The sequence below is a fragment of the Protopterus annectens genome, chromosome 6.part0, assembly GCF_019279795.1.
Source record: "Protopterus annectens isolate FY-2018-M chromosome 6.part0, PAN1.0, whole genome shotgun sequence".
NCBI lineage: Eukaryota > Metazoa > Chordata > Ceratodontiformes > Protopteridae > Protopterus > Protopterus annectens.
The window spans coordinates 1850669311-1850687539 of NC_056737.1; positions in this window are offsets into that span (position 1 = coordinate 1850669311).

Here is an 18229-nt window from a genome sequence, read left to right on the forward strand (position 1 = left end):
ACTCCACAACAAGTACAAATATGACTCTGTCATTGTCCATTTTGGAGTGAATGACTTGAGACATACCTCCCTGGACTACATGAAAAGAGACATGGAAGAGCTCTCTGATCATGTGGCCCAGGCAGGTATGACCCTAGCCCTGAGTAGCATCCTGCCTTCACCCAGAATGATACCACAGGATAAGGACAAAATGATTGACTTCAACAATTGGCTAAGCTTCTGTTGTCATTGAAAGGCGATCCAGTATCTGTCTGCCTGGGACGACATGATCGACAGACCACGATGCTTTGCCAGAGATGGTCTGCACCTGTCGCCCCTGGGATTCAGGTTACTGGCTAAGGCTCTTACCACCCCTATAGTACCTTTTTTAGGCAAAGTTGAAAGGACAAAACCACCACTGTAACAGGTACAAGCATGCAAAATCTGAAGGTATTGCTACTCAGTGCTAAAAGTCTAAACCTCAAAATGCACTCTCTCGAGGCACTCCTAAAAATGGAAAACATCGATATCTGTGCAGTAACTGAGACCTGGTTCAAGACTTCCGAGAGCACCCCTGCAATACCAGGCTACAACTCTTATGACACGTTTCGGCCACCAAACCAGGACCAAAACACTAAAGGTGGAGGAGTGTCCATATTCACCAAGGATATTCACACCACCAGGCTAGTTTCCCATCACAATGCATCTGAAATTCTCCAGGTGCAACTAATACTAGGTAAGACTGCAATCCAAATTGTAGCTTGCTACAGATCCCCCACCATGCCAAGATTCTCACTACACCTTTCTAAACATACTGGAATATATTAAGATAGAACCAAACACCCTAATACTGGGTGATTTCAACTACCCTGCCATTAACTGGGAAAACTACTCGTACCAACACCTTCACCCAACGGTTCTTGAAATTCATAAATTCCAGTGCCCTGGATCAACTAATCCATAGTCCCACCAGGGGTTCCAATATCCCAGACCTGGCCATTACCAGCATGGAAAATTGATGCTCCACACCTATGGTCACCCCCTCGTTGGTCAGTTCTGAACATAAGCTAATCACCCTTGACATCCACATCCCTCCCCCAATCCCCAGTAAGGAAACCTCTGTAAAAAACTTCTCCAAAACCAACTTCATGCTACTCAAGTCAGAAGTGACAAACTTCATGACACCCATGCAGATGGGAACTGAAAGTTCAACTGCTGAATCCTACACTAAGGCACTGTACAAGCACATCCACTCATGCATGAATTGTGCCATCCCAAATAGAACCAAGACACTCTCCTCCAAAAAAAGGAAGCCAATCTGGTGGTCCCCTGCCATAAACAAATATCACAACAAAAGGAAGAAACTGTTGCAGAAAAGAGGAAAATCCCAGGATGCAAAAAACTCCCTTATCAGCCACAGTAAGAAGCTGAGATCCCTCATAAAATCCTCCAAAGCTAGTTACGAAAATAAAATTACCAAACATTCCAAGGACAACCACAAGGCATTCTATAGTTATGTCAAGAATCTAAATGGCAATGCTCAGATCTGCTCTGAGCTACAGCAGAATGGCATTAAGTATACTGATCCCAAGGATATTGCCAGTATCCTGGCAGATCAATTCAGTGCCAACTTCACCCCCCTCACCTCCTAAAGGGCCCAGCTCAATACTGAAAGATTGCCAAATTCTGGTAATAACGGCCACACAGTTAAAAACTGCACTCTCCAAAGCTAAGAATGCAGCATCCATGGGACCAGACGACATCCCGGGCTGTGTTCTACATGAACTACAAAATGAACTGGCACCACACCTAAGTGTCATGTTTAATCATAGCTTCACCTCAGGCTTCGTGCCCTCTGAGTTGGCGCACAGCTACAATTATCCCACTCCACAAGGGGGGATCCACCTTGGATCCTGGGAACTACCACTCCATCAGTCTGATTAGCCTGATCTGCAAGGCCATGGAACGTATTATCATGGAACTTATAAACAAAGACATTGGCAATCTTCAAACACTGGACCCCACTCAGTTTGGGTATGTGAAGGGCAGATCTTGTCTCCTGAACCTGACTGACTTCTTCGAATCAGTCTCCAGAGCTGTAGACAGGGGTAAGGCAATCCACACAGCCTATCTGGACCTCGCCAAGGCCTTAGACACCATCCCCCACTCTGGAATCATAGATAAACTTACTAAGCTGGGCATAAATTCCTACATCAGTCGATGGGTTGCCAACTGGCTTACTGACAGAATCCACACTGTAAAAGTAGCCGACTCCAAATCCAGCTCCAGACAAGTGACAAGTGGAGTACCTCAGGGTTCAGTCCTAGGACCGCTCTTGTTTGGCATTTACTTCTCTGAAGTACAGGCCAACACTAAGGGACTCTGGCTAACAAAGTTCACAGATGACTGAAAACTGGGAGCCATTATTGAATCTCCAAATGATGTGAATATTCTGCAAAAGAGCCTGGCTCAAGCTCAATGCCAAGAAATGTATAGTTATCCCCTTTGGGAAAAAAACATGTACTCGTGAATTACCACATAGGTGGCAGTACACTAAATGCCGAAAGTGTGATAAGAGACTTAGGGACACAGGTGGACAGTGGTCTCACCTTCGATAACCACATTGCCACAACAGTCAGAAAATCCTTCTATGTGGCACACCTCATCACTAAGGGCTTTTCATCCAGAAAAAAGGAGGTCATTGTCCTACTGTACTCATCCCTCATTAGACCCATTATAGAATACAATGTTTCGTTTGGTATGTACCTCTCAAGACATCTGCAACAACTGGAAAGGTCACAGAAATACCTCACTAAAAGAATCACAGGCCTAAAGCAAATGCCCTACTCTGACCATCTAAAAAAAACTCCAGCTATACTCTGTCGCACATCGTCTACTCAGAGGTGATCTCTGCTTAACATACAAGGCCATGTCAAACCCAGAGCTGTTGGAGATGCTACACTTAAGGAAATCCAAATCCCTCAGAGCCACATGCTCCAGGGATCTAAACCTTGTCATCACAATCATGCTGGAGGGATAGGTTCCTGACCCAGAGACTCCCCAGACTCTGGAATAGACTGCCCATACATGTCAAGCAGAGCACCTCTTTGGCCCTCTTCAAAAGGAACCTTGACGATTGGATGGGAGATAGGAAATTCACCCCAGGGATCACATCAGTCACCCTGCTAGACAGGGGTCCAGGGAAGTAAATATTTTGGGAAGAAATAGCCAGGGAATTGTTATGGCTAGGCTTGTAGAGGCCCTAGGGCTGATAGCCTAGTACCAACCTATGAACCTATGAACCTATTATGCATCCTCTAAAGCTGACAAGTATTCACCACTTAGTAGTGAACTGAATTTTTAGTATGGTGCATAGTCTGGGCAGATCTCTGAACATGAAATGAGCAGGGAATTGCTATTTGGAATGTTTGGTGGATTTTTCTGAGTGAGAACAGTTCACCTCTTACCTCTGATAAGATTTGGTTATTTTCCAAAAGACAGAGAGAGATCAGGAACATTAAGGAAAACTGGAAAACATTTAAGATCCCAGTTATTGAGAAGGCAGAAAGGAATTCTGGTTCAAGAGTAGTAAGCTTAGGACTTAAAGGTGGACACCAGTGATGAGGAAGCTGTCAATCTGAAGAAGGTGGCTTTGTAGGCACTGCTCATTTTTGGTATCCTATTTCATCTGAGAAGTATAAACTGGCCAAGAATGCTGTAATGACGACAGTTGCTGAAGTGAATGTTTGGGCATAGGAGGAGTTTAGGGTTACCATGGAGAAAGACCACTGACTGGTTGAAAAGAAGTTCTATCAACCATTTGGTGCCTCCAGGTGGGAGGATGCAGCCTTAGTCAGACAGTACTAAGCAGGGAAGTACTGACTACTTCTATAGATACTGCTAGGAGGTTGAAGAAACATCCTGAAGAGTAGGTTAACCCAGTGGGTATGCTCTCCTATCACAAGGCGATACCTGAAATCTCTGGTACACTGTGGTCCATCATTATAGCTGAAGTGGTTGTGGTAGTCAGAGCCCTCTGTTATCATAAGGCTACCATGTGGATGAGATCTAGCAGGAGATGATGAAGGCATTAGACAGGGTTTGGATAGCATGACCATGCACTTCTTCACTGTTACAAAGAAAGAAGATGCAACATTTCTAGTCTGTCAATTTTACACTGTGATTTCCATTTTTACAAATGTTGAACCAGGGGATGTGTTCCAGATATAGAAAGCACACTCTTCATATTTTCTGGAGAAGTGTTCACCAAAGTGCTGGAAGGAAACTTTAGATGATAGTTGAGATTTGATACAAGAGGATTAAAATGGATTCTTCCTATGGCATGGAAGGCTGGCATAGCTCTTTTGTTTTGCACAGTTTCTTGAAGAGGTTAATGGGGATTTCAAAATCATGCCAACAGTTGTTTTGTGAACTTGGTGAAAGCCTATGACTTTGTGCTCAGATGTGCTTTGGGAGGTCTTGTGGGTGTAGGGGGTACAAGTGGCACTTCTGAGAGATATCCAGTTCCTCTATGGAAAAAAAATGTGAGTTTCATCTGTATTCTTAGTATTAATATAGTTGTTGGAGGTGGGTATAAGGCAGTACAAAGGGTATGTCTTGTCACTCACTTTTGTTCCTTAGTTTAATATTGGGATGTCAAAATATATCTGAGGTTGTTGGCTTCATGGAGCAGAGAGATAACAGTCTGACTCAACCCAAATGGAGGTGTACCACACCACGGAGGGAGGAAGTACGCAGCCATTACTGATGTGCCCATCCTGGGTGAAGGAGGCAGATCAAATCACTGCAATACTGACAATTTTTAGAAACAGATGTCACTGTAAGGCAGCAAAAGTGACTAAGACATGTACCTACTAAACAAGGCACTCACTTGCTATAGCCAGCTTTAAGCAAATTTCGGGAACCATGCATGTACCAGGATAAGGATGTAGGCTGGCAGAGTTGTGGAGAGCCATTGTTGTGGGAACATCTACACATCTGGCTATTGTGGGGAATGGAGTTAAGGAAGGAAGTAAAAACAGTGTGTGCCTATAATCCACTGTGGACTAAAATTCAGCAGAAACAATAAATAAATAAATAAGCTTATGACTGACATTTAAAAAAAATCAGTTTAAGTGGACGATTGTACCTGTGCTATATCAAGATAAAACCCTTCTATGTAAAACAGCCTTTAAATGCACGTTAGTTGCACAAATCATGTTAAAAAACACCAGTCACATAAAAAGACAAATAATTCATTAAATGAATGGAATTCATTTTCACTAAGGGAGCAATGACGATTTTCTCATTCAGAACTGGTGGCAAATGAGAATCTAGTTTGTTCAGCCATTTAATTTCAAGAAAAACAGCTTATTAGTCGCACTTGGAAAAGGCATTACTCTTTCAAGTAGTATAGCCAGAAATGTGTATTTTGTACCCAGACCAGATGCTGTTGTTGAAAAATGGGTGCTGACCCCACCACTGACTTAAATGATAACTGGATGTTTTCCCTACCACTCACTTATCATTTAAGAATGTAGTCAGCCTTGCAATGTTGTCCCTATATGCACAGGGAAGTGACACATCATTTTCAGCTGTTGCCGCTTATAACCATAAAATGGCTATTTTTAGAGGTGCTTTCCTATCACATGAGCATTTTTATAGCTCTGTACATACAAACATTAGTGTAGACAGTTTTAAACATTATGTGCTTCTCGAGTAATAATCTTTCTAAGTGATGCTTGGAAAAAATGAGCACACTGAGTATGCCTAGCTATATCTTTGATTCATATTTCCTTTGGAAATATCCTTTTCTTGTTCATCAATTCTTCCTTTCAGCTTCTTTGTGGTTTTACCCACACATGAGGCTTGAAATGAGCACTAGACTAAATAATACATATTCAGATAAATGTCTTAAAATCTGCAAAATTATAAGCATGAACATTGGTTGAATGAGCAAAAAAGCTGTCATCACAAATACTAATGCAAATGCTACAATGTCCACCCAACAGCTATAGGGTTAATATTGTAGCACCACTTCAGCAGTATGTCAGGAGACTGAAGGGATAGTGTAGGAACCAGTATCTTCAAAAATACCTGGATAATGACCTGTCTGATGGATGGCTCTTATATCTGTCACTGCCTGCTGGTCATGGGACAGGGCATGAAAGGAATGATTTGTTGACAGAAAGGGGAGTGAATTGATGGTGAACAGGGATCAGTAACAGAAAAAGACATAAAATATTGTGCAGTCAAGCCTAGTTTTAACTGTAGACAGCCAAAAAGCATCTGTAATGGCTTTCAGTTTTTATTTATGTTGACAGACTGACAATGGACAGATCACCCATAAACCATATAGTTTGTGGGAGTTGGGCATACAGTAGCAATTAGAAATGGAGTTATAAATGAAGAACACAGAAAAAGTATTTCAAATGATGTCTTATTCTACTTTCTTAGACTTCTTGGCTAACACTTCAGACTAAATTTATCTCAGATGTGTAAAGAACCATGGGAAACTCCCCCACATGGGACAGTCAAGCAGGCATTGTGCATGGGAGGTAAATACTGGGAAAGGATGTAGGCTGGCAGAGTTGTGGAGAGCCCTGGTGTCAAGGGTTTAAGATTTATTACAATATGTGAACAAAAAAAAAAAAACATTGATTACTTATTTTATTTTGTTTGTTTACTATCTGATAGCTGGGTAGGTGGTCTGGTTTGTTGACCACTTTCAGGCACAACCTAGGTTCAACAAACAAGGAAACAGCAGTTTGACAAAAATACAGGATAAACAGCATAATACTGTACACGAAGAAAACATTTACCACAGGAGATCTGAAAGAAGGCAGGTTTTATGCAATAATGTATAAACATCAGTCAAAACAGAAACTGGATCTATGAATGAGCTTACCTGAGACAAACCATTAATGTATGCAGCACTTGTATAGTAGATCATGGTGTAATTTATATGGGTAGTATAAATATTTAAACCTTGACATTCTGATAAGGGAATAACTGATCAGTGCAAGGAACGTTTGGCATAGAAGATAAAGAATGCCACATCAGTGCCAGGGATACAGAGGATTGTTTTCCAGGTATTTTTAGACAGTGATACTGTGTGACTTTACAGGCAAGCATTAGATGTACTTAAGGGAAAAAAAAGGCAGTGGAATTTTATGACACAGACTATGTAGTAAAATACATGCTGGGTACTACCTGATGAAACAGAGCAGAGATAGTGCAAAACGGTGATCAGAAATTACTGTTAGGTCTGGAAATATGAAAGAAGTCACTCTGAGCAAAGCTTGTTTGGAAATGTGGAGAATAAATTATTGCTAATAAGTGGGATTCAGAAAGCAGTTATATCCAAATATAAGGCCATTATGTTCAGCATAGCAGGAGAAATGTGACTCACAAAAAGAACATAAAAATGGTATTACTGCATGTTAGCAAATGTTGACTAGAGTTATTATTGAGGCATAATTATATAGGACCAAAGACTGAGATTCAAAAAATAAATAACAAGAAGCACCCACTCATAATAAAAGGCTATCTGATAAGCAAAAGATTTCTATAAATTCACAGTAGCACTGACAGAGATGGCATCATGAGCAGACTAAGAACACTTGTTAATGAATTCATACCAGTGATATTTCATACCAGAGCTCTTGAGAGAGCCTGGTGGTGACAAATGTAGCACATCATTAGAAAGCAGAGGTGTAAAAGTTGGTAAATATGACCACAAACTATTATCTGTGGTTCACAGACCACTAAATTGTGCTTTAGTACAGAGTGGATAGGAAAAAGTTTGCAGAAATCTGTGAAATACATCCCATATGCTGTACCCATGATGACTGTGGATGAACCATTACCTTGGAGACTCTGCATCCTGCCATAGACATCTTTCAAAGGCTAAGTCTTTTCACTGTGGGAATGTCTTAGGCCTTGGCGTGCAACATATTCAACACCTTCATAGTTGTCATTCTTGATGACTACGCTGAATTTTCAGAAAGTCATCAGTAACATCATTCCGCCATGGAAGCTTTTAACAGAGTCACTAGTATTCCTTTAGCCTTTAGAGCTACAGACTGCATGTGTGCAGGTCCAGGAACCAACAGATACTTGCGTAGTAAAGCATCATACAGCAGCAAACTCAAGAACTGGCGAAATGAGTCAAACTGGTAAAACACTCAAAATGGCTAGATGAAATGCTCGAAAATCCCCACATAATTTAGTAAGACACAAGTAATTAAAAATAAGCACTTTGATCTCTTACAAAACAATATGTGACTTCATCAGACAAAAGCCTCCATTAACCAAAACCCCTTATATAAAAACAGGTCACATGATGAAAATCATAATTTATCCAATTAAACAATCAACAAGATCTTAAAGTCACAAGAAAACATAGTACAAAAGATACAATTAAAAATAAGAGATGTTGGGTATTCATGACCACCAATATTCTTATACCATGATGGTGCATTAAAACGCAAAATTCAGAAATAACATTAACCTAACTTGAGGTTTTAACTTAAGCAGATGTCCAATAGATGCTATGTTATTTAGACCGGGCCACCCAACTGAATTAAAATATAAATTCCAATACAGGTCACGTCTCTCCAAATGTAATATCCAAGGCACATTACGTTCCACTTTTTCAATGACAATAAATTTGAAGTTGTGCCCTGGATAATCAACAATATGTTTATATAATTCAGTTATCGTATTTTCTTAGGAATTCCATTAATATGCTCATACATTCTGTCTCAGTTTTTCCAAAGTAATATGCAGAGCACACCTGACAAAGAGCTCAATACACAATACCAGTAGTGTTACAGTTGTATTTACCATTAATTTTGAAAATGGTCACCATTAATTTTGAACAATTCACCCACATCAATATATTTACAAAGTGTACAACTCTCACATTTTCTCATATAGGTGTTCCCATTACATTTTCTTTTAACTTTATATTCCGATAAACTTTTAAAGTTGGGGCCCCTCCTATATGTAAGAGCTACAGACTGCATGTGTGCAGGTCCAGGAGCCAACAGATACTGATGAACAGTTGTACTTTTGTAGTAAATCATAATACAGCAGCACCTGCCAGTTTGTGGTCATTACTGATGATTTAATCATAAACACTGAGGTACGGCACCGCAGCAGTGCATATAGTGCAGACTTCTGGAAGATCAGTGACTCCTGCTGTGCTTTCACAGATGGTCATCTATGCAGTGAACAGCAGGTGGGTACAAAATTATATCACACATGTACAAGGAGTACCAGCAGTATCACAAAGTAAGTGATGCTAAACTGAAGAGTAACTAAAAGGAATATACTAATTATATTTTACAGATGATGCTAGATATGTCCTGCAGCCAGGGCTAATTGCACCCAAAAGGCTTCATCTAAATTTAGATGGAAAAGCATACAACTTCTTATAAGCCTAGACTTAGAAAATTGCTGAATGTGTAATGTGAGTTGAAATATTTCTGGTATATGGATCCCCTTAGCTGAGTCATTGCACTACATTTGTAGCAAAACCAGTCACATTATCCTGGTGTGGAGCACGTAGATGAGTCAGGAGACTGGGAACAAACTGGAGGAGTAAATAAGATGTGAGAAATGGGTCAGGGTGGAAAACTGACGGCTAAGGGTGTGAGGAAGAAGCAATTAGATGAAAGGCGGCACCTGGCTCTGTGCTGTGGAGAGGTAAATCCCTGACTGTGACCCAGGTAACTGGGTATTGATTAGTGACTCCAGTAATGGAGTAACCAAGAAGACAGGGAGAGGAGTGCAGGAGAGCGGTCCACTCACCTCTCCCTGGAGAAGGGATGGGCTTGTGTGCACTTCGAGGTACGATTGGTAGTGCAAACTACTTGGTGGAAACTGAGGAGCTCATTGCTTGTGCTTCAAGGGAGAGGCAAGGGGTCTTGGACAGAATGATCCTTGACGAAGTGAGATGACATCTTCTATGGTCAGCCCATTGTGCATCCTCCCCATGTCTCTCCAGATGTATGCCAATATGAGTGGGAGAAAAACAAACTATCCCTATGGCTGTCTGAATGATGGCTCCTCATGGTTGCCTCTTATTCTGGTGATAGGAGAATAAATGGGACAATTGGCTGGGAGGCAGCTGATGATCAGCAGACAGTGGGGGGGGGGGGGATCAGAAAAAGGAAAAAAAAGAAGATCATAGTGGTTACACAGGAATGGAAGGCTAGCAATTTGTGCAAAAGAAAGAGCCTAAAGAAGGTGTTAAAGAGGGGATGGTAAGATGGAAAAGAAACCATAAAATGTTGATTAGCAGAAAGGGAGGAAGGATGATGGAGACTGTGAGGAGTAAAATTAAATGGGAGTTAGTGGAAGAGATCAAGAGGGGAAAGAAAGGCTTTTTAAGGTGCATAGGAAAATAAAGGGCTGCAGGGACAGATTCACCATGCTGAGCAGAAAAGTGGAAGGTGCCTTGCTGGGATATAGTATAGTATAGAGAGAACAGCAGATAGACACCAGGATAAAGAGGGAGGAGTTAGAGAGGAAAATGGCTGCTATTAGGGAAGATAAAGCACATGGAATAGACAGGATACCTCTCAGAGTCCTCAAACTTTTTTATCTTTATTTTTTGTATTCATTTAAAGTTGCACAATGCACACTTGCAATCCTTGTGCATGGAGCACTTTTTATATTACACCACTGGTTCAATGCTTCTCATTGATATTCTAGTCACATTTACCATTTATTAGATATTTAATTCGCAGCTGGTGGTGTGCTGTTTTGGAATCAACTACTTTTTATTATTTTTACAACCTATCGTATTTGGTTATAGATTGGTCTTACCCATCCCATGGCTGATAATTATATTTTACTCCTAATTAGAGTAACTGGGATCATACCATATATAATTTGGGGGGACCCATGCTTGGAATAAAGCATTTAGGAGCTAACTTTGTCTATTAGTAGTCCAGGGGGCAGTGCTGGGGTAAATTTTCTGTTCCCATGATCCCATCCATAGTTCTTTCTTTCTTTTTAACAATTATCCACTCCAGCATTACATAAATTGCTGAATTCCTGCTTTTCCTTAATCTCACTCCTCCTCCTCCTGAACAATATTCTGTATTTACTGTTCCCACAAATTCCATTAATTCATATGTAATTTGCTCTTTCCCTTTTCTAAACATATTAACTCTACTTATTTTATCTCCTTTACAATAGTCAGTTCTTAAGTTACAGTTGGTTTAGATTTTGATTTTCATTGTCTTCTTTTTTTAGTTTTTATTTAATTTTATTTTGCTTTTGTTTACTGGATTTAGTTAAAAAAATCCTTTCCAGTGGAGGCATTTGAAGAAAAGCTCCAACATTTTAAAACATTTTAAACAAACATTCAGTAATGGTGGTGCTGCGGTAGCGTTGTTGCCTCACAGCAAGACATTGTGCCGTTCAATTCTCAGCTAGAGCGTCTTCTGTGTGGAGACATGCGTGAATGGGCGTACCTTCATTGAAGGTTGTGCATCAGAGCTGGCAAACTCGGCACGTAAAAAATCTACTGCCAATCATTAGCGGACCGGAGTTCCACTGTGGCGACCCCTAACCGGGAAAAGCCGAAAGACACAAACAAATTCAGTAATATACATGGACAAACATTAAATATTATATATTAACAATTACACATTCATTTGCTAATTAGATTAAATTAATATGAAATAAAGGCAACTATTACAGTATAAAAGATATTTGTGCATTAATAAATACTGAATACTGAGCATTTGAAGAGGTGTATTAGTGATTATGTCAAAGAGATAATACTGCATGTGATTGGTGCATATGTACATTTAAAAGAAATGGAGGTATGGGAATGAAGTAGGTAGGGCTGAAAGTGTTAATATTGTAGTTAAAAGGTGGTGTATACAGCAAGTTCATGGATAATTTTATATATATATATATATATATATATATATATATATATATATATATATACACACACACACACACACACACATATATATATATATATATATATATATATATATATATATATAGATATATATATATATATATGGTCATCATAAAGGTTATATTAGTAATATAGAGTTGGGAGGTGAGCAATGTCACAAAACTATGTAAAAGTCTGAGAGATGCTAGTAAAATTATGTACAGTGGCTATAAAAAGTGTACACACCCCTGTTAAAATGCTAGTTTTTTTATATAGAAAAAGAGACCACAATAAATCATTTCAAAACTTTTCCCACTTTTAATGTGACCTATAACCTGTACAATTCAATTGAAAAACAAACAAATGTGTTAGGGGAAAATATAAAAAATGAAAAATATACAATAAGCTGGTTGCATAAGTGTGCACGCCCTTAAAATAATACTTTGTTGAAGCACTTTTTGCTTTAATTACAGCATTCTGTCTTTTTGGGTACACACCTGTATTCAATTAAAGAGACCCTGATTAACCCCAAATAAAGTTCAGCTGTCCTAGTAGGATTTTACTGACATTTACTCAGTTGCCTGCTACAGCAAAAGCCATGGTTCACAGAGAACTTACAAAGCATCAAAGGGATCTCATCGTTGAAAGGTATTAGTCAGGAGAGGGGTACAAAAACATTTCCACAACATTGGATATACCATGGAACACAGTGAAGACAGTCATCAAAAACTGGAGAAAATATGGGACAACAATGCCGTTGCAAAGAACTGGACGTCCCTCCAAAATTGATGAAAAGACAAGATGAAAACTGGTCAGGGCAGCTGCCAAGAGACCTACAGCAACACTGAAGGAGCTGCAGGAAATTCTGGCAAGTACTAGTTGTGTACTGCATGTGATAACAATCTCCCATATTCTCCTTATGTCTGGCCTATGGGGTAGGGTTGCAAGACAGAAGCCTTTTCTTACACAGAAAAATATCCAGGCCTAGCTAAAATTTGCCAAACAATACACCAAGGCTCCCAAAAGCATGTGGGAAAATGTGTTATTGTCTGATGAGACAAAGGTTGAACTTTTTGGCCACAATTCCAAAAGGTACATTTGGCACAAAAACAACACTTCGCATCACCAAAAGAACATCATCCCCATGGTAAAGCATGGTGGTGGCAGTATCATGCTTTGGGGTTACTTTTCTTCAGTTGGAACTGGGGCTTTAGTCAAGGTGGAGGGAATTATGAACAGTTTCAAATACCAGTCACTTTTAGCCCAAAACCTTCAGGTGTCTGCTAGAAAGCTGAAGATGAAGAGGAATTTCACCTTTCAACACGACAATTACCCCAAGTATACATTCAAATAAACAAAAGAATGGCTTCATCAGAAGAAAATTAAAGTTTTGGAATGTCCCAGCCAGAGCCCAGACCTAAATCCAATGAAAAATCTGTGGGGTGACCTGAAGAGGGCTGTGCACAAGTGATGCCCTTGCAATCTGATAGATTTGGAGCACTTTTGCAAGGAAGAGTGGGCAAATATTGTCAAGTCAAGATGTGCCATGCTGATGGACTCCTACCCAAGAAGACTGAATGCTGTAATTAAATCAAAAGGTGCTTCAACAAAGTATTAGTTTAAGGGTGTGCACACTTATGCAACCAGCGTATCGTACATTTTTAATTTTTTATATTTTTTCCCCTAACAGAGTTGTTTGTTTTTCAATTGAATTATACAGGTTATAGGTCATATTAAAGGTTGGAAAAGTTTTGAAATTATTTATTATGGTATCATTTTTTTATATCACAAAAACCTGGCATTTTAACAAGGGTGTGTACACTTTTTATATCCACTGTATTCATTATTTATTTATTTTATTTGACATTTGTTAACCAAGTTGGTCTGACTGGGCAAGAAGCCCTTTTTCAACAGAGACCCGAGGAGAAAAGCTCCAGACATATACAAAAATAATGCATATACAAGTACAAAATACAGATACAGAGCTTAACAAAATAATAGAGATGCAAAAGCAATTAAGATTTATTATCATTATAATAAATAAATTAAAATAAATAAATGAATGAGGTTGCATTCTGAATGGATTTCAGTGGAAGTAGAAAAGTAGAATGTGGTTCCATAGTTTAACTACACTGTTTGAATATAATATGAGCTTGTGTTGGAGCATTTGTGTGAGTGCATGGGTAAGTGTTTCCTTGAGTGTGAGCAGGTATAAGAGGCTTGTTTGCAGATGAGTGGATGTGTGTGTGTGTGTGTGTGTGTGTGTGTGTGTGTGTGTGTCTGTGTGTGTGTGTTCAGACTTGGCAGCCTCCAGTTAACTCCTATAGTGTGACATCCAAAGCAGACCTAAGCTAATAAACAAGCACACATTCATTAGCCTGATTCATGTCCTTATAGACACACATGCACACATGTCCATACAGATGCACACACAATGACACACCCCCACCCCATGGCTTAGTACAGAGAATGCTCATGTAGGAGTGAATACTTGAATACCGTGTTTTTATGCCATGCACGTTTTCCTCCCAGAATAAATTTTACTTAGCACGGTGATTCTCTGAATTGTTCAGTCAAATGAAGTGGGCTCTGTGAACATTTCTTGGGGAGAGCACATAGTTAGTGAACATAAGTCACTCACTTGGACTGCTTATTAGCATGCAGTTTCACCCGAGTTATCACTTTCTGCATTAAGACCCCCATACCTCAGATATGGAATGTCTCAGAATCAGAAAGGCTTAGTTTGATGTGGGAACCTTCCATGATAAGCTTTATTTACTGTGTTAAGCTTTTCTGAATCTCAGGGTCTGTTTTGTTCTTAATTATTTGCATAGTTATAATTGTCTACATTCTTATATTGTTTACATTTTTATTTTCTTTATTATAGGTAGAGCTTTTCTTTCTAGGACTTTGATAAAAAGGGGCCAGAATCTTAGATTTTCTCAGTTAACATGTGGAAATAAAATAAACAAGCATAGACACCCAACCAACCTAGCAAATGCATCTGCACAGTCTAGGTATTCATATAGATAACAATTTTACTGAAGTAAGGCATTTGCGGTACATCACAACTATTCACACAATAGTTTCTCATGGATGGATTGATCGGATGCGCCATCATGTAAAAGTCATGCAAAGGAAACTGAAATGGCGTGAGCATCAACATCCTCTGTATGATGGTAAATGTGGGTGGTGATGATCTCACTGCTGAGGTATGCCCCAATACTAAAGACTCCAGGTGATGGCAGTCTTCTAAACAAAGTCTGCTAGTCAAAAGTGTCCAACTCACAGATATTTCAGTCAGGCCATGAGGGTCCTTGGATGGGATAACAGAGATGCATCCATGTTGTAGACTGTCCCTACCTGTAACATTTTAGCATCCTTGGCTGTTCACTGCAGTAATGGAGGTAAGCTTACCCCACCATCCCAACACAGCAGATACTGCTCATACTCAGACTCCATATGGGGCAGGACCACGTTGTTATCTATTTTATTTTATTTATTTTTACATTTATTAACAGGATAAGTACATTGATTCATGGATAGATCTTTTTCAGGCATGAGCCAGGTCAAACTGGCAGAATATTACACATGTGAGAGAAATAATCAGGTTATATAAAATATGAAAAAACAAGTAATCCCTGTGGCATCTCCAAAGTCTCAAACAACCTACTTAACAAGTATAGTGGGTCCAAAAGCAAGACAGTGTAAGAAACGTCTCTCTGTAGAATATTTTCAATATATATATATATATATATATATATATATATATAAATATATATATATATATATATATATATATATATATATATATATATATATATATATATATATATATATATATATATATATATGTATATATGTATATATAGTTAATCATTTTATCTTAATAAGATCAGATAATAATGGTAGTAGAAGTGGTGAACTTAAACTCGTTCTAAGTCAAAAAATAATAAAAAATATAATTTGAAATATTATACAGAATTACTAAGTAATCAAAAGTAATCCAAGCAAGGTAGATGGTCTGTTTCCAGTTGAAACTCCTTTATTAAGCACACAGGCAAGTGATCCAAGTAAAACAAAAATAACAGAATAATAGTTTCATCACAAACTTTCTAACTATATATATATATATGTGTGTATATAAATATATAATTTTTATCAGGTAAGGAAATGGTTTATTGTGCTGTAAAACACAGTGTAACAAATGTTACAAACTCACATCCCTTCCCCAATCAGTGTGGTCCTGCCCTACTTAGTAGCTGTCATAATAATATAACCCTTACATACTTTAAATAAAATTAATAATGATGTGGTACCTCTTATTAACCAGATTATTAAGTTTGTGATTTTATCCAAGGCTATATACTAAATGGTTGGAAATATATAAACCTTAGACCATTTGGCAATCTAAATATATATATATATAAATATATACATATACATTTTGCATGCAAAAAATCCATTGTGCAAACTATATTCTATTTATATAACATATTGTTATCAAAGATCACTTTCATCCTTCTATACTTCTTCAAGTAAACAAGGGATGATGACAGAACAAAGACTTTTGAATTCTGCAACTAGTAAGCCATGGTAACAATAACAACAAAACATGTGTTATAATACAGTGTATCCCTGTTATCAAGTTGAGTTAAAACTTTATTTGACACAATCTTATTTTTATCAAACTTCCTATCACATTTATCTTTATCTGTCACACAAAAGGTTGCAAATGGGGAACGGTGCAACAGAAGGATTAGGGAGAGGAAATATAGAAGAATGAGTCTGTAAAGGGGTACTGTGGGATACTGAATCAAGTTGGTAATGGTGCTGGATAATAATTTAGTGGAAGAGAAGGAAGTGGATTATTAAGATGGAGGAAATACAGGTGGTGCAGGGAATAAGTAATAGAGAAAGGTTAGGTAGAGAATGAAAGTGTTACACATGATAGAATATGAAGCTACTTTGTGGCAGGTGTGAGGAAAGGAAAGGAGATTGCAGGTGTTTGTTTACCTTGAAGTTTTTAGAAGAGAATCTAAACTTTTAAGCCTTCTGGATGCATGGTGGGGTGATACAAGTGAAGTAGCAGTTGTAAAGTCCATCTAATGTATATTTATCTTAATGTTTTGCTGAAAATTGTATTTTTGGTTGTTAACCCCAGGGCTGAGCCTGAAACTAGCCCACTGAGAGCTGCATTCTGTCCTGGTCAATAAATGATAAAATAAAGTAGATAAACATGAATAATAGGTGGGGAAGGAATGTGGTAATCAGCCGCTATTATTATTATTACACCACGTAAATTGTGTGGTTTTAAGGTAGAATTTTATTAATGTTTTGAACTGAAGTAGCCTGTCTGATTTTTTGTGGAATACATTTCCAGGAGGCAGATGCATGTTCAGAGAATGGGTTTTCAGCTATAGAAAATGTGTGTGTTTAGAGGGTGTCTAAGTCAAGAGGTTATCCTCAAGCTATGGAAATATGTAGATCTCTTAGTGTAGAGAAGGCTGTTAGCTATATACTAGCACAGACAGAACCAGTGATAATGGAACCATATCATTAGATGGCTCTGGCTGCTCTGGAAAATCATTCTCCCAGATGTGTGCCACAGGTGCGGACAACCCCAGTCCTAGTGTTAGTATAGACATGCTCCACCCTGAAAAACAAAATGAGACCTCCTAGTTCTGCCTGTATTATGGCATGCATATGTTACAGAAAAGCCTAGACCAGCTAACCCACATTATGAACAAAAGTTGTGGTCACTTACTAGCTCATCTATGTGGTGGGTAACAGTGGCAGTGTCACTTAACTGTCACCCATTGCCACACCTCATCCTTTCCAGCTCTGTGATGACCTACTGACTGATTGCATGCAGAGCAGACATTGCCTGAGCCAATTCTGATAGATGCGGAGTCATCTGCCCAACTTTCTGACCAACATTGGATAGCTGTAGTAACTCCCTGATACTACTGTTGAAGTGGGTTATCCTGGTTAGCATATCACACCCCAACGTGTGATGAGTGCATGAGATACAGAGTGTATTTGGCAGTCTACATCCACAAATCATGTTATCATGATGGTGAAATGTGCTGTGCATACGCAGGAAAGTATAGACCACTTCTTTGGTAAATCCCTCCACTACATAAGTTCATTGGTGTGTACTCAGCTAATGGCCACTGGGGCCTTTTTAAACCTAGCCATGCATCCCAAATCTCTAATAAGTTTTGGTGTTCTTGGTAAATGTAAGCAGGGACTTGGGAGATGAAAAATTTACAAGCAGGGCCTGGGAGATGAACCATTTACAGGATGTCTTTGTCCATG